Source organism: Megalobrama amblycephala, linkage group LG1 (assembly GCF_018812025.1).
Source record: "Megalobrama amblycephala isolate DHTTF-2021 linkage group LG1, ASM1881202v1, whole genome shotgun sequence".
NCBI lineage: Eukaryota > Metazoa > Chordata > Actinopteri > Cypriniformes > Xenocyprididae > Megalobrama > Megalobrama amblycephala.
The window spans coordinates 26,821,523-26,845,368 of record NC_063044.1 but is presented as its reverse complement, the minus strand read 5'-3'; the positions used below and the strand labels follow the sequence as shown (position 1 = coordinate 26,845,368).

Genomic DNA, 23,846 nt, shown 5'->3' with positions numbered 1-23,846 from the left:
AATATTAAGGGTCTTCTCTAGCGAATTGATAAGCCATTTTCTGGGGGGAAAAAGTATTTACTTTTTAACTACAAATGTCGCTTTAGTCCTGCTCTGCGATGTGCGTCAGTGAGACTGTTGAGTGCACTGCCTCTTGTGTTACGCTTGCATGCTGGGAAGGTCATGTGTGACGTAGACTGCAAGTACTGGTCTGTTGTCAAGCATCCAGGATAAACGCATAAATGGGCTGTTTTAAACAATAAACTGACACACATACTAATATACTGATAAAGATAAAGCCTAATAACGATCATTCAACTTTTGGACTGCACCTTTTCCACACTTGTAGGTGGCAAAACCCACCCCACTGTTTACATCAAGCGTGATCATCCCAAAGTGAAAGTCATGAATTTTGGACAGTCAGAAATGGACTACAGTGATCGCTTGTTCAATTGATTTTAGCTGGAGAAAAGCCTGGAATGTTTTCCTCAAACATAATTTCTCTTCAGCTGAAGAAAGAAAGTCAGATACATCTTGGATGGCCTGGGGGTGAGTAAATAATCAGGGAATTTTCATCTTTGGATGAACTGTTCCTTTAATAAATTGCTTTCACTTTTTTCTTTTTTTTTTTTAATTTGGGGCATTTCTTTCTTTAGTAGGAAAAAAAGAAAGCATCAGGAAAGTATTGAGAGATGGGGGGGGTTACGGTGATTGGTGGAAATAACACCAGATTTAAATCACCATGGATTAATGTGTCCCATCGCATTTCAGTTCTGATTAGCTGATTTTACCTTTTTTTTTTTTTTTTTTTTTTTTTAACTGTATCAGATACTGCTCCAGAGGGAGATCATGTCTTTATTTAATTTTTTTTTTTTCCTGGGCTATTTGAACTGGCCGTGGCCCTTGAGCCTGCAGTAAATTGAAGGTCATAGAGGTAGACAGCTGGCTTTTGTTGTATTATGAAAGAGCTCCTGCAGACGTTAATGTTGAGGCTGTTTGGAGATCCCACAAACCTTGCTGGTGGGCACGTGGCTAATGAATCGGATCACAGTCCAACGTTTCATGTTCATCCCAATCCATCACGTACTTTTAACAGTTCAGTTTCCATTGGCCAACTCCTGGCAGCCCAGATTATCTCTCAGTGGTTCCTTGTGGGAAGTATTTGACCCTAAAGCTCGTTTGAGGTCTGCCCACTGGCACCCTGACAGGAGCACAAAGGTTACAGATGAAAGTAGGGAACATTAGTGGCAGCGCAAAGGCAAATATAGCCTGTCTCACAGGGCATGATGAGAAGAAAGCGTCCGGACAATCCCTGATGCTTAAAACACTACTGCACTTCAACAACACATAGATAACATTCACCTGAATCATTTAACATTTTGTTTCCTGACAACACCAAAGATGGCAAGACAGAAAGAGATGATCATTAATTACATGCAGTTGATTTATTTGCTTATTTATTTTTTATTAATTATTAATTTTATTAAAAGTGCAATATGTAATAATTTTGCAGTAAAATATCCGAAAAGCACTAGGCCAGTGTTATATATTTTGTGCACTTGAGTACTTACAATATCCAAAATGTTTCCAACTATTTGTAAATTGTGAGAAAATTGCAATTTTAACCAAGGCTCTGGGACGTGTGAGGAGTCGCCTGTCAATTGCGTCATACCCGCGTTACCCTCAGTTTCCGGTTTTATTTTGTAGAAACCATGGAAACACCAAAGACGCTTTAATGTATTAGATGTTTTAATAGGAAAGGGAACAACTGTTTGGTTACAGTTATAGACAGAAAACTAATTATTGTTATATAGCTCAACACGTTTATTCTTATTGTTGAAATCTAATTTTCTTGATTTTTTTTTTTTTTTTTTTTTTTTTTTTTGTGAGTACCATGCTTTACCATGATTCAGAGAAAAACACTATCTTGTGAAGTAGCTAACATAATCAGATGCAGCTTTATTTTTAGGAACAGTATTACAGAATTTTCTTCATCATACAATATGTTTTAAAATTAAAGGTGGTATAGAGGATGTTTTCGTCGACTGAGTTTTTTAATGAGCGTTTAAAATGATAAACATTTAATGACTAGCTAAAACATTCTGACTGTGCTCAACATACAGCGATAGTTTCCTGCTCCTGAAGCAGATTTATATACTTTCACATGGAATTTGAACACCGACTGTAATCGCAGACTGAACGCAACTGGCTCTGACTGGACGTGTTTGAGCGCGATCAGTCATAAGTGTCAATTTACATTCATAATCGGCCTTACAATCGTTAAGCCGCGCACACACTTAGTGGATTCATTATGTCTGACTCACCTCATAATCTGCAGTTGTTACTTCCTGTCTCCTGACAAAAACATTGCATGCGGCGCATGTAGTGTGGAAAGTTACTAGAGCGTGCAGCCGCGCATCTCTCACAAGAAACGTCATGGCAGTGATTGACAAGCTAGAGGGCCAATCCGTGCACGTCTCTCACAATGGCAGTGATTGACAAGCCAGAGGGCCAATCGTTTACGCGATCATCGATTGGCTGATGTTTTTAAGGCCCTACCTCGTGCACAGATGATGTATATTAATAATATTCCTTTCAGTGCACCTAATAAATAGTCTTTTATCACTTAGTAAACACAGTTTCAAGTAATATTGCAAAAATGTATAAAACATAACATCCTCTTTACCACCTTTAAATGCATGCCATTTATCAACACAATCCATCCAGCATTTATTATGATATTCTAAAATCGATCTCTTACTGCAGTGTGACTCAAACAAGTGTCTCACAGCAGCCGCCGAGCGAACGCACAGAGTAACGTTATAACATCATTTTCAACACACTCAAATGTATCTAATATGATAAACAGAGCTGTGTTACCTCATACTCATGACCAGAAAAGCGGAAGCGGTGCCGGCGACTGTGTCATAATAAAAGTTTTGCTGCTCGTGAGGCGAGTGTTGCGCAATCGCTCCAGCGTCCTCGTTCAGCTCCAACAACACTCAGTCCTGTTCTGCTTCATACTACAGTAACGTTAATAATCGCATCCATGAACATGATTTCTTCCCGAGTCCTATCTTGGTGCTTAACTTGGTGTCATCAAGCTATGCCTTTTGTTTTGAATAGGCCTCTAGCGGACAAAAAATCTTACATATTGCACCTTTAATACGTGTTCCTTACTAATGTGTGGTTTGCCTGCATTTCTGGCTCACTTTCAATGTTCCCAATTTTAAAGGATCTGTCCGTCCGTCCATACATACGTACTCCATGCAGTTAATAAAAGCTTTCTGAAGCGATGTGTTTGTGTAAGAAAAATATGCATATTTAACATGTTATAAAGTAAAATAACTTGGAAAGAAGTCATAAGTTGAGACTTACGAGAGGTGTTATGCTTTCTTCGTAGAATACGGAAGGCAGTCTGGCGGAAGCTAGAAATTTTATTTTATACCATGTTAAATATGGATATTTTTCTTACACAAACGCATCGATTCGCTTCAGAAGGCCTTTGTTAACCAGAGCTGTGTGGAATACGTTTGTGATGATAACTTCGATTGTGTTCGTCTGAAAGAAGAAAGTTATATACACATAGGATGGCTTGAGGGTGAGTAAATCATGGGGTAATTTTCATTTTAAAGTGAACTAATCCTTTAAGACCTTTATCACAGTTTCAGATATATTGTCGGCCTCTGTGAACTCCCAGTTCCCCAAGAAGATTCCTTCATCATCTGCCATAGATTCAGATTCACGTCACAAACTAGAGCTGGAGCTGAGATTGGACACAAGCTGCCTGAGGCACAGACTGATTTTATGAGGTGTGAAGGATTGAGGGCCAAGCTGATGTCATTGGCAGTGATAGAAGAGCATCATTGAAGGCTTGAAGATGATGCTTGTGTAAAGAATTGCACTGGTAATGAGGTGCTGTTTGTTTAACGGAGAAACGCCCACAGCACTAAGATTACACAGCACAGAATACAAAGCACTCTCAAAGCTTTGTGTGCTAATGCAGTTCAAAATATAGTGGCATAATATTTGAAATTGTTGCATTTGGAGGTCATAGTAATAAAACACAAGCTTGTAACATGCTTGTGTCTTTGTAGTATTTGATTGGAAAGGAACCTCTGTCCTTGGCTATGTTCAGAATAGTATACTACTATACTACTTTATGAATGCTGCTGTGTGTTTTAGAATCCATTTTCTGTATGAATGGAGTCCCTGGATGACCTGCTACATCTGCCAAATAGAGCAATATACAAGATCGCACAATGCAACGCGGTTGACTTGACTTTCCATTTCCAGTGTAATGAAAGATTAATCGAGGGGAAAACATTGATAAATTAACTGATTGAAAAAAATTGTTAGTTCCAGCCTTAGAAATTGCATGACCTAAGTGGTCTGAAACATGGGAATGCTTTATATTAAACACTTGAAACAATATATCTGTTGTGAATGGGAGACTCAGGCAGGGGATCCAAATGCAGCGTTTTATTTAAGGTAAGCGTGGTCGTACAAACAGGGTCAACCAGGAGCGAACAGGTACAGCAGAGGGTAGACAGAATCGTAATCCAGGTACAGGCAGAGGTCAGGGCTGGCAGATATCACTCACAGGTCGGTATACCAAGCAAGGGTCAGGACAGGCAGCAACGGGCCAATAAACAGGGAACAGGCAGGAACGGTAACAAGGAACAGGCAGACAGGGAATACAGGGGAATGCTCGGAATTGACAACAACAGTTAACAATACTTCGCGGTGAGGTGGTGTGTGTGGAAGTCCTTTATAGTCCTGGTAATCAGCTGCAGCTGGGTGTGGTGATCAGTGTAGTGTGCTAGACTGTATGTGGCAACAGGTGATTGGTGTGGAGTGAACATGTGACTGACAGGGAGGATTGTGGGAAGTGTAGTCCGGGAACTGACAGGAGCAGACGTGATCGTGACAATATCTGTCATATTTCTAGCTCCATAACTATTGTAATGTAGTATTGTATGTTCATATGAGTGAATGTGTTCCTTGTACCAGTCAACATTTAGTCTTTTGTTTTGAACGTCTACTTTCAAATGGTATGCTATCGCCATAAGCGATATAAGCCCGGTATAAAATGGCTTTAGTATATTTTTGAGGCCAGAATGTGGAATAAAAATTTTGTAAACAATGGATTTACGTGATATATAATATAATATAATATAATATAATATAATATAATAATAATATATAATATATATATATATATATATATATATATATTATTATTTTTTTTTTTAATTAAAGGGGACCTCACAGCCAGTGACAGTCTGCCCTATTAACATAGATACAGCCCTGAGTGAGAAGCACAGAGTCCGCAGTTTCTGTATATTGCTGTAGCAGCTGGAGTTGAACAATGTCTGCGCCAAAGAGGCATTGCAAGCATTGTGTTTTGGATGTACCAATGAATATAAGAGTCTCCATAGACTCCCACCCTCTGAGTCACTGAGGACATCGTGGTTACACTTCATTTTTGAAGGAAATGTCACGAAGAAAGTAGGTAAAGTCTTGTACGTTTGCCCCAATCATTTTACACTGCTTCACAAACAAGGCTCTGTTCCATGCTGGATTTTCACAAAGGTTGATCCTGAAAGATGGGTCAACACCAATGCTATTGGCAAGAACTGTTGCTGCCCTCACATGCTATTAGAATTAATGGAAATGAGTTTTCTAGTTAAACATCGCGTATGAACGCCCTTTCTGACGTTTTCAGTGCGTGAGATTGACCTGTTTTGTTGTTGCCGGTATGCCGGTGTATGAGTTCTTGAAACATACACAAAAAGTGGCAGTTTTAACATGTTATAATAAATGATCTGTGGGGTATTTTGAGCTAAAACTTCACATAAGCCGCTTTTCCACCATTGGGCCAAACGGTTCCAGTTGTGGAGCCATGATTACAAACCGTCCTCAGCCCGGAATTCTCTGCACTGTTATCTAATCGTGCTGGTAGATTCCGTGAAGTGATGTCGCCACACAGGATTGGTCACTTGTCTGTTGCCTGGCTACCAGTTTCTCCATAGCTGTCTAAGTGCTCTATTTGAGCGACGTAAACAAAAATTAATAATAAAATTAAAATAAATATTTGATCATCTTCCATAACGCGGTCGTTATTTACATCTCATATCATCAGTAAACCGTTGCGTTATCAAGGCAACGACTGATGCTTTTATATTACATTCCAAAGAGTGGCCGTTATCAGCCCCACAGTGGAAAATGAAACCGTAACCATACCGGATTGGCACGGAATGGAACGGTTACACAATAAGAACCGTTCAGCTCAATGGTGGAAAAGTGGCTATACATACTCTGGGGGCACTAGAGACTTATTTTACATCTTTTAGGGGGCATAAAAGGTCCTCTTTAAATTTATTTACATAGTTTGGGGGGTTTTGTTCAATTCATTGAACAAACAATTGACTGATTAATCTATTTATTAAAATAATCATAGTTGCAGCCCTATTATTGAAGAGATGCCACTTGCTAAATTAAAAGTGAAGAAACTATTTTATATTTAAAATTATTTTCTTCTCTTTCAGCTGTAATTATGCTGACTATAAGTTTTTGCTTGTGAAATGCTATCTCGAGTTCTATGATCATATTTCTGTTGCTAACAATTAAAGCTTTTACTGTTGAAACACTGCTAACTGTCAAGACATTCAAATACATATTAACCTTGGAATATTTCAGCATGGCTTTGCATATTTCAAATCAAACTCGAATGTAAATGAAGACTCCGATTGACAGGATGGAGAAGGATATTCCTGTCTTTTACTCCCTTGTCTCTTGTCGCTTTTCACTGAAGCTGAACTCTGACATGAAAAGCAATGGATTTGGCCGGAAACGCTGTCAAAGGACGATGACTGTTTCTGAAACGCAATGCACAGCTGTCACGCTTGTATAGAGGTGTTTGGGAGGATGTGAGTTGAAGGTTATCACACGGTTTGAAGATGTTGGCTGTAGCTGGTGAGTCAGCCAGCACTCAATCGCTTGTATTCTCCTACACAAGGCCAGCTAATGAAGTCATCCAATCAGGAAGCCCCCTGACTCTTAGACACGCTCATCAAATCAGAGCAGGTCTATTTGTGAGAGAGCTTGCCTTTGTGATTGCCTCTCTTGCCACCACTTTAATGTGTTGATAAGAGCGGCCAACTCCCTTCTAGGGGATCCCTGGTCTCTGCCGGCTGATGCCACCAGCATTCAGTGAGGCGGTTCCTGCACTTGGTCAAGGCTTTATTTATGACCGGCCTGATTAAGAAAGACTCTCGCCAACTAAAAGGACACATTTTGTCGACAGCCATTCGCAAGAGGTCTGACATGGGCCTTGACAACAAGGCCTACTTTTCTCACACCGTATAAAAGGGTGTTTGTACATGAAAATACATGCTTTTATATTTTGGAAAGGAGGTTCCTCGAAAGGGTGACCATCATATTTGTGAGTCCTTGGCTTCAAACAAATTGAAAATGGTAACCCGTATTTCTCAAAACTATCCCATTTAGCTAATAAATTTAATATACAGTCAAAAAATGTTTTAGAACAAAACACCATCAGCTTTCCGCAAGACAAATGTCTGGGAAAGTTGTTTCAGTTATCAGTCCTTGTGTATTTCTAAACCCATAAGACTTTTGTTCATCTTCTAAGCACAAATGATGGTATCTTTAACATTCCCTGATCATTTTTGTCCAACCATTGAAAGTCCACATAACCAATCAAAGTCTTTTGAAGAGACATAATCACTTTTTATGATGAACAGATTTCATTTAGGCTTTTCACATTTAAGCAATAATCAGCATGCACACAGAGTATCTTGTGCATCAAGCATGCACATTTGAGCTTCCATTTATCACATTTGATTACCAAATTTGATTCATATGGATTACTTTGATGTTGATGCACAGACTGTAAGGAAAGAATATTGAGAATATCTTCTTTTGTGTTCCCAAGAAGAACAAAAGATTTATGGATTTGGAACTGGTAATGCCATGCACAGAACGACAATTTACAGAATTTATTCCTGCAAATAAATGAGGTTGTAATTCCCAGCTCTTTGCAGTGTACACAAGGCCTTTTGTTTACTCGACAAATGGGTCATTAAAACGCATTACCGTCTCAGGCCAACTTCAGAGGAAAAGACCGTTAATGGAAATTTGGTTTGTTAGTTTATTAGAGTGCTGTTTTGACCTGCATACACTTACAGAGCTCCATCAGTCAGGTAGGCCTCTCAGCACAAGGTCAAATAAGCACTTCATTTGTTGCAGTTTTGTCTACCAGTATGGGCAGAGCTTACCCTTGGACAAAAGCAGCAGATGTCCGAGTAGGCATGGTGCGGTTTGTGGTGGCAACGCCATGCTGACAGCACCACCTGTGCGAGGCCTGTCCTTTAGGAGGATTGTTGAGTCAGGCCTGAGCCATCAGTCCAAGAGCTCAGATGGGGAGCACCACGCCAAACGCAACAGACGAGAGCTGTGTAAGCCGAGCATCCTGTGTTCACACTTAAGGGTGTGTTCACACTTGTAGTTGGTTAGTCTCTTGATTCTTTAGGTCTGGACCAAAAAAAAAAAAATGTATACATTTAGGTCCCGTCCACACGGAGACGAGTTTAGGTGTATACATACACAAATTTTTTTTATCAGATAGGCATTTCGTCCAGACGAATCCAGCGTTTTCAGAATGTGAATCTTTTTGAAACTGGGTCCCAGAGTGGAAAAATCTGATTTCTAAGCTTTACTATAGTTTGTATACAGCACGCAAGGTTTATGCGCATGCTCCAAGTCTTATTCTCTGTTTTAAAGCGGAACTCGTTAAGATTTGCGAAGCTCCCCCTACAGGTTCCTTCAGTGAATCACACTGTCGTAAATACTCCAAGCGCAGCTCTGGACTACAACGACTACAACGCTCACCAGCGCAGTAGTTTTGCAAATACAGTACAAGAAATCTCGATGGAGGTGGGTAATTTTCGAAATTGTCTTATAAAGTCATAATATAGACATTTACCGTAATTACCGTAAAGCATTTTGTCACTCTCGCGTGAACGTCAGCATGAGGCGAGATTGTGTCGGGTCGGCGAAGCTCAACTTGCAAGTGCTGTTTTCTGGCGTAGACGTGCCAGAGGGGGTTAGTGCTCGCCTCAAACACACCACTGCAAGTCAATTAACCATCGTAAGGACTTAAACTATTTATGAAAGTAAAAAAAAGTTACTTAGTTCTGCTTTAAGTGTATCTCTGTGGCAGAATTACAGCACCACATACTGGTCTGGTATGTATACTACATCGTTTTGACCCGATGAAAAAAAAAAAAAAGATTGGATTGGGAAAGATCTGGCTTTGTGTGGACGGGTCCTGGTTCGCTTAGCGTTCCGTCATTTTAAAGGTGCCCTAGAAATTAAAATTGAATTTACCTTGGCATAGTTGAATAATTAGAGTTCAGTACATGGAAATGACATACAGTGAGTCTCAAACACCATTGTTTCCTCCTTCATATGTAAATCTTGTGCGTGAAAAACACCACGGAAAAACAGGCGAATCTCAACATAACACAGACTGTGACGCAACAGTCGGGATTATTAATATGTACGCCCCCAGCTTTTGCATATACCAGCCCATGTTCAAGGCAAGCCAGTATTAATGTCGGCGCATTTTTAATTACACCCCAAAATAAGCAGTTAAAACATGGAATAATAAAAAAATCTATGTGGTATTTTGAGTGGAAATTTCACAGATGCATTCTGGGGACACCTTAGACTCATATTACATGTTGTGAAATAATGTTCTAGGGCACCTTTAACACTAAACTTGCCGACACAAAACGGCTTTTATGAAGTATATTTTGCATCAGAACTTACAGAATGTCTAAAACAATGCTGTGTACTGGGCTAAAGTCACTTGTTGAATATGTGTACGTATTGGTATTTTGACCAGCTGAGAACTCACAAAGAGCTTATAAAATGTGTAAGGATACAGCGTTTCCGACGCCAGTACCGAACTGTGGTTGGCAAAGTATCTCCAATGATGAAAAAAAAACAGGTATGCTTGAGCATTCTGTGCCTTTTTTAGGGTTGCATCTTGTGATTTCACATCCTATTTTTTGGTTCGTTTAGATGTCTTTGGTCCATATCGTGTTCATATTTCAGTCAAACCTCATCAGAGTTTGTTTGGATGCGGGTTGAGATCCATCTTTTCAGGGATCTCGGTCCGCTTATTTGGTGCATATCAGGGTTCAGATGGCAGCGTTCACACTTGTTCAAATGAACCGCACTAACAGAGCAATCGCAAAGTTAAGGCCCCGATATACTTCAAACGAAATTGAAGAACGAACTGATGTGACGTCATTTCGAACAAAATCAGGAAAAAACGAAGTTTGTTCTTTTTTGAAGTTTGAAACGGCTTGCCAAAGCGAACTTTCAGGAAAAGTTCTCTCCAGCTGCAAAACACCTTCGTACTACCATTGGTCCGTGACGATAACGTAATAGGAGGTGTGCCGAGGCTCCGCCTTCACTCGCGTGGGACGCATCTTTGACTCATTTTGTGTGTTTGAGTTCGTCGAGGTAAGATCTCCGCGCCCACGGGTGAAAACAGTGAACATACTGGATAGCCGCTTTATATTACAAAATAAAGTTGTGCTTCTGAAAAGATGAGGCTCTGACTCTGTTTTTAGTTTGAACCAAACCTGCCAATTGTGAACACACCCTCAGTCAGCTAGTCCTGCAGAACATGGCACAAGGATGGGGATGGTTGTTGGAGGTTGTAGGTTTATTTTTTATGATCTGTTATTTTAGTCTGTTCAGCTAGCAGCATGATGGTAGTAATGATCTAGGAGATCTGCGTATCCTTTACGACCATGTAAACAATAACATGGAGACACTAGTGTAAACGGGGCCTAAAACTAGTACAAGTAAACATACCTACTGACAGTTTTTGCTGGCATGAATGACCGTTTATGGCTGATGGAACATAGTTTGCTTGAGCAGAGCACAACTTTATGCACATGAATGGTGTCAAAATGCTGCGACTATCCCTGCGTCCAAAATTGAATAGTTCCCTACTATATAGAAAGTAAAAAACAGTACGCCAAAACAGTAGTATGTCCGAATACATAGTATGCAAAAAACAGTAGACGAAAAGTACCCGGAGGACCTAGTACTTCTGCTGAGATTCTGAAGTGCCATGTGAGGGAATTTGTGAATGGCAGTGATGCAACGCAACTGACACTGGTAGGTCATGTGACAATAACAACATGGCGGATGTAGTACATCCATATTCCATTCATTCAACCAATAATTTGTCGTGAAGTAAATTAAAATTTAAATGTAGTACCTACTCAGACAGAATGCGATTTTGGATGCACCGTATGAGGGCAGATATTGAAGGTCATGTGATTCGCCATCTGATACAGTTGGATACTGCGGAGAAGAAACACCTGCTAGAAACCAAGAGCGTAGACACCCAGAAACCTTCTGTCATTGAACAGGGCTGGTAGTCTGTCGATACTGAGGAGAGCCAGAGCTGTTCAACGCTTCATCTGTTGTACAGCAGTGTGGTGTAATGTGTGATGAGGAGATAATTGAAATTGATTCATCAGTTGTTCAGGGGCAATAATGCTGATGACAGGCCACAGACATTCTTATCAGAGCTCTTGTCTCAGTCAAAGGGGTATAGACGACCTGCCGCACAATCTGTGACCTGCAGCGCTCATTCCTTTGTGTAACAGATCAGTGAAGCATTGCTTTGAGTTTTTCACACTCAAATATTTTTGTTTTGTTGGCAACAAAAGACATTCGAGTTTAATTCAAGGCTTTTCTCTTTCTTTGTATATGTGGCCTTGAGATTATTCATAAGTAACTAGACTGAAAAACATCTGAGCTATGTCCAAATTCAGAGGCTGCATCCTTCGAAAGGCTACACCTTTCAAAGTCCACGAAGGTCAAACCGAGCATTGTTATATGGGACGGCCTAGTCTACGAAGGATTGTTCTTGTCGCCTAGTAACTGTGACAGTTACTTTTGATGAGTGACAGTAATGTTTGCAGACTTTTTTGAAAGTTATATTCAAGATATCTCAAGAAATTTTTGATAAAATCTGATGGCTCAGTGAGGCCTCCATTGCCAGCAAGACAATTAACACTTTCATTGCCCAGAAACTTAATAAAGACATGTTTAAAACGGTTCATGTGACTACAGTGGTTCAACCTTAATGTTATGAAGTGGCGAGAATACTTTTTATGCGGCAAAAAACCCAAAATAAAGACTTTATTCAACAATATCTAGTGATGGGCGAATTCAAAACACTGTTTCATGAAGCTTCGATGCTTTACCAATCTTTTGTTTCGAATCAGTGGTTCGGCGCGTGTATCAAACTGCCAAAGTCACGTGATTTCAGTAAACGAGGCTTCGTTACATCATAAGTGTTTAGAAATTTCAGTGGTTCACCACTGGGGGGGCGTGACTTTGGAAATGTGATACATGCTCCGAACCACTGATTCGAAACAAAATTCGAAACTCTAGTCCTCTTCGGTCAAAAATGACCAAAAAATGTCATGTTTTTAAATTTTATTTATTTATTTTTTTTTTTTTGCTTTATTGGAATGGGAGGAAACTTGGTGACTTTTGTCGCATTAGCTATGTGTACACACCAAAAAATCATGGATATGATGAAAAAAATGACCGACATAGGAAATGAATGGAAAATACGAATAAATACGAAAACTAAGAGAAACTTTTGGTGGTACAAACTACAAATCAGCCACTGTGCAGAAAAAAAGTGCACAGCAATGAAAGGGTGACACTCTAAAATGTCAAGTGTGCAAAATGGACACACCCACCCCCTCCCCCCTCACACATATATATGAACTAGCGCGACTATAACACAGAGCAAGTTTTTGCAGTTAAACCCCCCCCCCAAAAAACGCAAACTCAAAAGTTTCAAATAAGAGGTTGAAATCAGATCAGACCCGGATTTAATAAGCTACAATAAAACATGATACATGATACATTATTATTTATTTATTTATTTGATTGAATTTGATATTTTGTGTAACAAAATGCCCTCCTCTGTGTTCAGGTTTGACTGTAGTAAAATTAATGGAAAAACTGACACTTCAAATCAACATTTCTAAATAAATAAATAAATAAATCTCACCAAAAATATCTAAACCTTTACAAAAAGTAGTCTTTGAGAATGTCTAAGTATAAATCCAAATCCCAATCCACAATTTAATTTAAAAAAAAAAGTGTCTAAAAACCACTAGAGAATTTTTAAGCCACTTCATATTGAACTGTATAAGAATCTAGTGGTTACAACATGGCATTACAAAAGTTTTTCTTTTTTTACTTCCATCAGATGGCACTCAATTTTTTATTTTAAATACCTTGTCTCTATTTTAACATAGAATACTGCTCTAATTGAAAAATAATTTAGAAATATATTAGAATTATTTTTTATTATTATTTTCAATTGGCTAATAAAAATTGTATAAATATTGCATAGTATCATAAAATACCCTCAAAAGTTTAAATAATAATCAAATAATATTATTGAACAAAAATATATTACATTGGTTTTCCTGAAAAACAAAAAAAGTTACATTTCAAGGCTTGGTTCACTTTTGACCATGAAGGAGCCAAGTGTGACCCCTAAACAAAGAGGACCAGAAGGTTAAAAGTGTATTCTGTCATTTTTTTTTTTTTTTCTCCCTCTCTCGCTCTCTCTCAAAAAAAATCTAGTCATCTCTGACACGCAATGAATCTTGGGATATGCTAAGGTGCAAAGGATCCGTTCTATCCTTCGTGGCCTGGGAAACGAAGGGTGCACTTGGAGACAACATTTAAAGGAGCCTTAAAATTGGGACAGCCTTCGTCACACCGCTGTGATGCATTCAGCTTTCGAAAGAAGGAAGCCTCTGAATTGGGATGCCGCTTTGGTGTACAAACAATTTTCCCTCAGAAATTGCTAGTAAATGTTACAAAAACAATTACAAAGAGATGGCAAGTAACACATTGAAGGAGAAAAACTATTTAAAACAGACTCCAGTAATCTTCAAAAAGTCAGTGTAAATTATCACAGGTTACACAGATATTGTTATATTTTGTCAAAAAAAGAACATTGCATTTCAGGAAGTGTATTGCAGTAATGACATTTGGGTCAGATCTTCTTCTTTGGTATTCCTTGAAAATATCTATAAGATCATGCAAACGTTTGGCTGACGGTAAGAGAAAGGGCATGAATACAAACTGATGGTATTTTTTCAATTCATTTTATATATAGCATTTCTTATGTTAAAAGCATTGTTATCATATAAAATGATACATAGATGCCATTTCAGATTGTTCAAAACAGTATGAATCAAAATAATTTTTTTTACTTGGTATTTCTGTCTTAGTTTCCAGTACAAGTATCTATAATTTCTTAAATGTAGATACGTTTACATGCAAAATTATGACATATTAAGATTTGAATTCAGAAAAAAAAAAAGTGAATATGCTTTTTTTTTCTTAACCCATTGGCAGATATCTTTTTCTTGTTTTAAGCTTAAAGTGACTTAAATTTAATAAATGTTTCAGAAAACAAGACTTAATGTCTTGTGTGAGTTTGCTTCTCAAGTAAATGTATCTTGATTTAGTAATGTTTAGATATTTGTACTTGAAAGCAAGACAAAAATACTAAGAAAATCATTCTTTGCAGTGTAGTCTATTGTAGCATTAAACCACATGGTGAGATGTGCATTATCTCTCACATCAAGAATACCGAAATGAGATTTAAGATAGAGACCTACAAAGACAACAATAACATGATTGTATAGCTTATAATAATGCAATTCCTCATAAAAATAGTCCTTCAACAAATATAATAGCAATAGCATTTCTCATTTCAATCTCATATCTCAGCATGAAACACATACTGTATGTCACACAAAAGGAATTAACTGTCAACCTTCGAAACGGCAGTCCTAGATTTCCTGAATCCTTTAGGATGTGATCTGTTGCACCATATGATGGATTCAGGTGTTGGCCTACAACAACAAAAAAAGTAGAGCTTAAAATATAAAACACTTCATTATTGCAAAATTGTTCTGCTTTAATGTTAAATGTTAAAAGTAAATGTCAACCACCCACGCTCAAGCTCAGTGGTATCCTTCCAAGCCATATCAATTACATATTTTTACATTTTTAAAGACGTTCAGTCAGTCTGCCCACATATGGAAACTCAGATAATTAACACAGCTCCCTGAAGGAAACCAATTTAAGCTGCTATTCATGTGGATTTCTCTATTTAGCTGAAAACATGTTTTATTTTTGGATTTTCTGAAAGTCTGTAAAGTAAGTGGTGCAAAAACCACCACCACAATGCTAGGCTATTGTAGATGGTTGCCAGTATGTATGGTTGTTGCTAGGTGCTTGCTTACAGGGTTAACCGTGCGTTCACACCGCCGCTGGCGAGACCGTCAAAGTGACAAGAAGTCATTAATTTTCAATGTGAGCCAGTGGCGAGAGATCGTCGAGGAGAGTTGAAGTCAGGTCAACTTTATGGTAATGAGCTATGACGTAGTTCAGCGGCAGCCAATCGGAGGGTAGAGGTCCTCGCTTGAGAAGATTCCGATTGATTGCCACAACTTGTCATTTACTTTGACCCTTCTGCCGGCGGCGGTTTGAACGCACAGTACAGCGTTGTTGGCAGGGCAGCCAAGGTGAATTTTGACGGCGGCGGTGTGAACGGACACAAAGTCAAAACTATTTATTCTCTCCAGTATTAAATAAATTAATATAAATGTGATTAGTCAACTAATGGCTTAAATGAACAACTACCAGTCGACTAGAAAAAAACTTATTTCACATATTTTCGATCCATTTTGTGTACTGTTTCTTTACAACAAAACGCTTTGCAGTTCTATCGTCGCACACCAATCGTCATCAATTAGCATGAAGGTGCTATGGCTGAGAGAGAGCCTACTCGGATGAAAACAGAGTCAGTGAGCTCAATTATAGTAACGCTGCATTTTTTTTGTCAATAATGGTAACTGCGTTGTAATGGGAGAAAAAGTAATTCGTTTGATTACTCGTTATTGAAAAAAGTAACGCCATTAGTAATGCCGTTTATTTATAACAGAGAAGACAATGCTGAATAAAGTCGTAGTTTTTGTTATTTTTGGACCAAAATGTATTTTCAGTGCTTCAACAAATTCTAACTAACCCACTGATGTCACATGGACTACTTTGATGATGTTTTTATTACCTTTCTGGACATGGACAGTCTACCGTACATACATTTTCAATGGAGGGACAGAAAGCTCTCGGACTAAATCTAAAATATCTTAAACTGTGTTCCGAAGATGAACGGAGGTCTTACGGGTTTGGAACGACATGAGGGTGAGTCATTAATGACAGAATTTTCATTTTTGGGTGAACTAACGCTTTAAAGCTCCAAATGCTAATAAAATCAGTGTTGAAACAGTGTTACTCGCCAGTTGCCCAGTAACTTTTTTTGTTAATTTTGACAATGCATGGATTATTAACAGCAATAGTTATTAACAGCAAATGGCGCTCTAGTCTAGTTTTTAAATGCACACTCAAATGCTCATGAAGAAGAGGGCTAAAGAGCGCTCATGCGTTCGGCTGAGACTGAGAATGTACTTGCACCTCAGAATGCTTTTATGACGCGAGATTAATGTAAACAGCGCCCTCTGCAAACACCCTTGTAATTCACTTCAACCTTTTTCAAAATTTATGCATGATTATTTTGTAGAAGGTTCAGGTGGTGTGTGTAAGGAATTGGAAGCAAGCAGAGTACGGCTGTTTCTAAAGCACGCAGTGCCATCTGCTGTTAAAAACTAAGCTCAGAATCGATTCGAGAGAGAATCGCAACGTATTCGAAAGATATCAGCTCTGACTTTTAGCAACTAGCATTGACGCATCCAGACTGCAAATTGGAGCAAAAATCTGGGTAAAAGTCGTGTAGTGTCATCCAGCCTTTCCAGATCATTAGATGTTGACTTGATGTCAGCGGATATAATTAGCCTAATGATAAAAGTGGTGTTTGCTAGGTAAAAATGATATTATGACTGCTTAATTCAATTGGATATGAAATGTAAAGTGGTAAATTAGTTTTGGTGGAGAGCTGAGCTTCATGTATTCAGTGATGCTTCAGTGTCACGCTGTATTTGTGAGGCTCCGGGGAAGATTTGTCACTTAACAACATCTATATTCACATCCACTGCTCAGTAACACCACAAAATGACTCTTCTGATTAGTGTTGAGTGGCTAACACAGCACGCACAAAATTATTCTGTGATTGTTACCAGCCTCAATATACGTGTGTGTGTGTGTGTGCCTTTGTGTGCGTAATCAGTGTAAGACAACGGGCTCACTGAAACTTGCACATTAACTAGCATGACATTTACATCAAGATTATTATCTATTATGATAATATACAGTAGTCAACATTTTAAGTCATCAAAGTTGTCATAAAACTTTCTTCTTAGAACAGCTTAGTTCTTAGGACAACTTTGATATTTGATGTTTTTGATGTTGACTACTATATTTAGCTATTATGACAAGGAAAACTATTTCGGTTAAGTAGAGTAACAATAAAAATGTGATTTTCCCAAAAACCGAAAGTAAACTGTAACTGAAATGGTACAGAATGAATGAAAACTGAATGACTTCTGTTGTTATATTTTCAAACAATGCTGGATATTCTGATTTAGTCCCCCACAAGACTGAATTCTCATTATCACCGTATTCTAATAAAAGGAACCACTCGTTTAGTCAGAAAGGAGGTGTTTGATCGATATGTAAAACAAGTAACCACAGTTTGCTTTTTGTATTTGACATTTGGGGGTGGGTAAGTCTGAAATAGATGGCACCACTGTAATAAACCAGCGTACAGAAAATAATGGTGCAGCTGTCATTTTTCAGCTGTATATTTCAAAGATTCTATACCATACCAAATGTTGGCAATGTGGTGTATGTGTCATAATAGACTGTAAACAAAAAATGGACGATGCATCTCCACTTCCTTCCACTGTATAAAAATGAAGCCAAAATATCTCAGTAACTGTTGTTCCCGATTATGTCATTCGGAGCCAGAGTCAGTGCAGTAGTGATCCTGAGTTGGTATCAAGGTCCTGCGCACACACTTCCGCAGACTCAATTTCAAGCACAGCTGTCAATCATGATGTTTTCATAGTCTTAAAGGCACAATATGTAAATTTCGCTGCTAGAGGTTGCTTATTCAAAACAAAGGCGTAGCTTGATGATGCCTTGATTTTGCGGAATCATGGAAGGTATTGTCTACAGCCAGTGGAAAAGAATCCGACAGGACTCGGGCAGAAATCATATTCATGGATGAGCTAAAGATTTATTAGCATTACCGTAGTATGAAGCAGGGTGGGGCTGAAAGCTGTTGGAACAGAATGAGGCCGCTGGAGTGATTGCTCATGAGAGAGGAGCCTGACACACGGCTCGAGAGCAGCGGAGCTTTTATTATGCCACAGACAAGCGCTTGTTCCGGTCATCATATTAGATACATTTTGTGTTGAAAGTTGTTATTATCATACTTTATAATCATTCACTCAGCGGCTGCTATGAGACACTTGTTGCACACTGCAGTAAGCTACATTGATATTAGAGAAGAAAACGGTGCCCTAGAATTAAAAATTGAATTTACCTCGGCATAGTTAAATAACAAGAGTTCAGTACATGGAAATGATATACAGTGAGTCTCAAACACCATTGTTTCCTCCTTCTTATATAAATCTCATTTGTTTAAAAGACCTCCGAAGAACAGGCGAATCTCAACATAACACCGACTGTTACGTAACAGTTGGGATCATTAATATGTACGCCCCCAATATTTGCATATGCCAGCTCATGTTCAAGGCATTAGACAAGGGCAGCCAGTATTAACGTCTGGATGTGCACAGCTGAATCATCAGACTAGGTAAGCAAGCAAGAACAATAGCGAAAAATGGCAGATGGAGCAATAATAACTGACATGATCCATGATATCATGATATTTTTAGTGATATTTATAAATTGTCTTTCTAAATGTTTCGTTAGCATGTTGCTAATGTACTGTTAAATGTGGTTAAAGTTACCATCGTTTCTTACTGTATTCACGGAGACAAGACTGTCGTTATTTTCATTTTTAAACACTTGCAGTCTGTATAATTCATAAACACAACTTCATTCTTTATAAATCTCTCCAACAGTGTGTAATGTTAGCTTTAGCCATAGAGCACTATCAAACTCATTCAGAATCAAATGTAAACGTCAAAATAAATACCATACTTACGCGATTAGACATGCTGCATGACGAACACTTTGTGAAGATCCATTTTGAGGGTTGTATTAGCTGTGTGAACTTTGTTTATGCTGGTTAAGGCAGTCACGAGCTCCGGGAGAGTGGAACACGAGATTTAAAGGGGCCGCGCAGTCTGATTCTGCGCATATTTAATGATGCCCCAAAATATGGCAATTAAAAAAATTAATTAAAAAAAAAATCTATTGGGTATTTTGAGCTGAAACTTCAGACACATTCATGGGACACCTTAGACATATATAACATCTTTTAAAAAGACGTTCTATGGCACCTTTAAACAATAAGACTTACTGTGTTGAGCTTTATAACAATTATTAGTTTTCTGTCAATGAATGTAACCCAAAAGTTGCTCACCTGTCAAATAAAACACATAATATATTAAAGCGTCTTTGGTGTTTCCATGGTTTCTACAGAATAAAAACGGAAATTGAGGGTAACGCAGGTATGATGTAATTGATAGGCGACGCATGGACAAGGTCCATGTCCTGGTTAAAATTGCTTATTTCTCTGGATTTAAACATTCTTGGAAAGATTGTTCTAGTGGTTTTTGGATATTTTAATAAAAAAAAAATCTTACATTTTGTGGCTTTAAATAACTAACACCAAACTTATTGGAAAAAGGAACACTTGAACATACGTCTGGGTGATAAGAACTACCTTTAATCACAGAAACCCTCTTTGGGAAAAAAAAAAAAAAAATCACATCCTATTTGATTACATGGAGAAGGCAGGGCTTATGACCTATACTGCAGCAAGCAACCTGGTGGCGATCAAAATACTTTGGCTTCTAGTAGCAGGAAGTTTGAATCTTTTTACTAATCTCGTTCAGCAAAATGAACAAATCTTTTTTCAAGTCAATTTGTTCATTTCAGCAGAGTGTAATTAAAATGTTACATGTTAAATTTCTCCAACACATACTACTTACGCAAATGTCAATCAGATTTGGAATAAAAAATAAACTATAGGCTAATGCAGCCATGAATGCCAAATTATGAGTGAGAAATGATTAATTGCTTGGCAGTGTCATCAGGCTATGCAGTCTGTTAGTTCACCTCACCTCCAGATCCGAGTCGTTCTTTCTTTTGTCACCTCACATTTATCACGTCTGTTCCCCAGAAAGATTAGATACCTCTTGTGTCTTTGGGTTCGAGTCGTTAGTTCCATCAGTGTCTGAGCTGGGCCGTGACAGTCCCATATGCAATGCAGTACAGGAAACAGAAATGATTAGTTTGCCTCTCGAGTCTTCGGGATGGGTTCGAGTCATTTGTTCATCACGTCACATCCCCATAGGCTGAATGCAGAAACAGGAATGATTAGTCTTCGGGTCTTATCACGTGACTGCTTCCCAGCTCATTTTCTCGCAACAAATACAACATTTTTCCGGAAATTTACTGGAAACTTTCCACGGAAACTTAACCTAGGGAATTTTGGAAATATTCCAATTTGGAAACTTAACAGGAATTTATGGGAATGTACGGGAATTTATGGGAATTAATTGGAAATTTATCCAGATTTATAATATTTATATAAAATGTATCATATAAAAACAAATATAAACATTTTGTTTGGTCATAACATTTCGCATTTAGTTAATTTTAATTTAGTAAATATGTAAATGTAATATTTTTATTGCAGCAATTGTTATGTGTTATTTATTTCAGTGTCACATGATCCTTCAGAAATCAGTCTAATTTTGCTGATTTGATACTTATTTGTTATTATCATTGTTGGAAACAGTTGTTTTAGCATGTTAAAATGATTTCTGAAGGATCATGTGACACTGAAGGATGGAGAAATGATGCTGAAAATTCAGCTATGATCACAGAAATAAATTATATTTTTATGTATATCAATTATTATACAATTATTTTAAATTGTAGTTATGTTTCACAATATTACAGTTTTTTTCTGTATTTTTGATCAAATGTGAATGTTATGGACTGGGGGAAGCACAGTGCATACAGGCGGTGTGGCCTCAATAGCCCTGCAGTAAGTAGTGTGCCATGTGAGGAATGTGAATGGTAAAAAATTAAACTAAAATTGCATTAAATATGGTTGTTTTAACCAAAATTATGTTGCAAGATGTTTTTTTTTTTTTTTAACTACATTTAAGTACCCTGTTATAGGCTAACCTGCAATTTTGCAAATTCCCTGTTTATTCCCATATATTCCTGTTAATTCCCATTTATTCCCGTTAATTCCCATGGAAAGTTTCCAGCTTTGAAAATTCCCGGAATTTTGCAACCCTAGTTATGTTAGAGAAGACATAAAAATGACACTGAAGTAAAAAAACATTAATAACTAAATAACTACAACCTACTTAACCTAAACAAGCTGAAATTAAAAAGAAAAAATGCAAAATTGATAGTGGAAACCATAATAAACTACAATTTATATAGGGTTATAAAACGGTTAGTTCCTGTCCTTGATTCTGATATCTTTTATTCACGATAAAACACGGCTATGACCGCTTCACCCAACGGTTCTGTGCATCACTACACAACACCCTTAGCATCCACTCTTAGCAACGTGAACTGTTTGTTCTCATTGATATTTTTAATTGAAGCTTACTGTATGTAGAACATTATTGTGAGAAAGAGATCGAGTGATTGAGTTTATTACCTGCATTCAGATTCAGCATTTTCCTTCAGGTCAGTCCTATGTTCATAATAAAAAATCTGTTTAAATGTCCGATATATTATCTTGTCCTTTTAACAGTTAAGGGGTTTTCCCATGACTGACAGTGCTAGTCAAGCATTTGTCAGTTCCGTTTTGTTCTGTGTTCACAACAATTCAGTCTTTTCAATGTAAAAGTCTATTGACTGACACACTCAAAAAGACAGTCTTTGCTGCCATCTAATGGCATAATAATGTAACTTCTGTTGCTGTTCACGGTCAGGGACTATTTTTTCCGGCGGTAGGAAGGCTTTTAGAAAAAGTTTACTTCATGAAAGTTGCATTGATGCATCTTTCTGTCTTTAATATTTGTATTGTGTGGTAACAGTTTTATTCACGCTGTGCTTAACAACGCCCTTCAGCCCAGACTTATTCACGATACAGCACAGCCTCTTGTACCTTATTGCTTACAAAATAATCATTTGGTACTTTTATTTGGCATATCAATCATATTGATATACATTATATTTATGTATATGTATATCCAGTATTTTTGAGAACACTTCTGTCAAAAAATTGCAGTAATGTGGACAGTGATGAATGGGCATATTATTATTAACTTGAAGTACATTTGACAAGAGCCAATAAATTTTCTATGTGAACATTCTTCTAAATTGACAGAGAGATTTGTTCTGTAAGCACTGTGACCAGATGAAGGTTGTCACAAAAAGAAATTGGGTCAAAGCAGAACAAAAATAGCTAATCCAAATATTTCATACAGTCACACGCTGATAATGCCCCATTAGAGGAATGAAAATGACCCTTACGGCTTACGGGCCTCTCTTAGTGACGTGTGCTGTGGGTCCATGGCTTAAGTTAGATCAGATCAATTGAGAAGCAGAGAACACTTTTGTGGCTGCTGTTACACCAGTAATGGATTTGCTCCAGGAAGCTTACCGATTAGCAGTAGAAGAGTGTAATGGATTCAGAACCGGTTAAGCAGTAAATAGTGGAGAATACTTTAGGCTTCAGGCTGCACACATACAGTATGCATGTACTATGATGACAATATTTACATTGTCCGCACCAATCTTTACTGATGACAATATTTATGTCCCTAAAATCCCTAGCGTACACTCAAAAAGCGAAGTATACGTTGGGCTTATGCCATGTGGCTGTACTTTTGTTGTTGCCTGGCTATACTATGTTTATTCAAACTGAGAGATGAGTCAAAATGATTGTCTGTGGTAATCTGCATAATGCCACACATACTGTCAATAGAGCTTAACTTGTATTTAACCCCAAACATTCCTTGTAAAGACCATGTTCCCAGCGTTCCCTTGAAAATAGGTCGCTAAAGTGACTGTAATATAGCAGAGGACTTCCCCTTTCCACAGTGACGCATCATTCCCATACGATTCCTTTGCCATCCGCAGTTCCTCACCTGTCTCTGGGTTTTCCAGACATAGTTTCCATCAGGAGCGAGCAGCTTCCATTGTTTTGCTATATTGAGCTGGAATGTGTAACGGCTGCGTGGAACTAAGGGTGACATGAAGAAATGAGGCAGTCCGTTCACCTCTCACTCTCGCCGGGAATCCGAGAACATGTCGGAAACAAAATGGGAATGATGCTGGTTATGGCAACCCGGAGCTATATATACTGTCCTTCTGGCTTTCTGACCCGCATGCCAATCTGTCACAGTTTGCGGTTGCTAGGTTGTTAAATATATAGATAGGTTAACAGTGCTATTCAGAATAAAAACACATGCTCCTGTGTGTGTGTGTGTGTGTGTGTGTGTGTGTGTGTGTGTGTGTGTGTGTGTGTGTATCAGCTGTAATCTTTTCTAATGCAGCTCAGATCATTATAGCATCAGCTTTTCACCACATCACTACCCCACAGCTCTTTCATCTCTCTGTCACTCATCGTC

General features: G+C 38.1%; 1 protein-coding gene and 1 long non-coding RNA gene across 2 annotated transcripts in view; one reads left to right on the top strand and one right to left on the bottom strand.

The window, feature by feature from the left end:
- The window catches only part of pitpnc1a (phosphatidylinositol transfer protein cytoplasmic 1a), a 111,253-nt gene that overhangs the window by 15,101 nt on the left and 72,306 nt on the right, over positions 1 to 23,846 (top strand). The window lies entirely within an intron of this gene.
- LOC125266357 lies at positions 813 to 23,659 on the bottom strand. The gene is made up of 3 exons (XR_007184482.1): positions 23,364 to 23,659; positions 20,361 to 20,594; positions 813 to 1,180 (listed from the first exon to the last, which is right to left on the bottom strand). It is a non-coding gene; the product is annotated as an uncharacterized LOC125266357 (long non-coding RNA).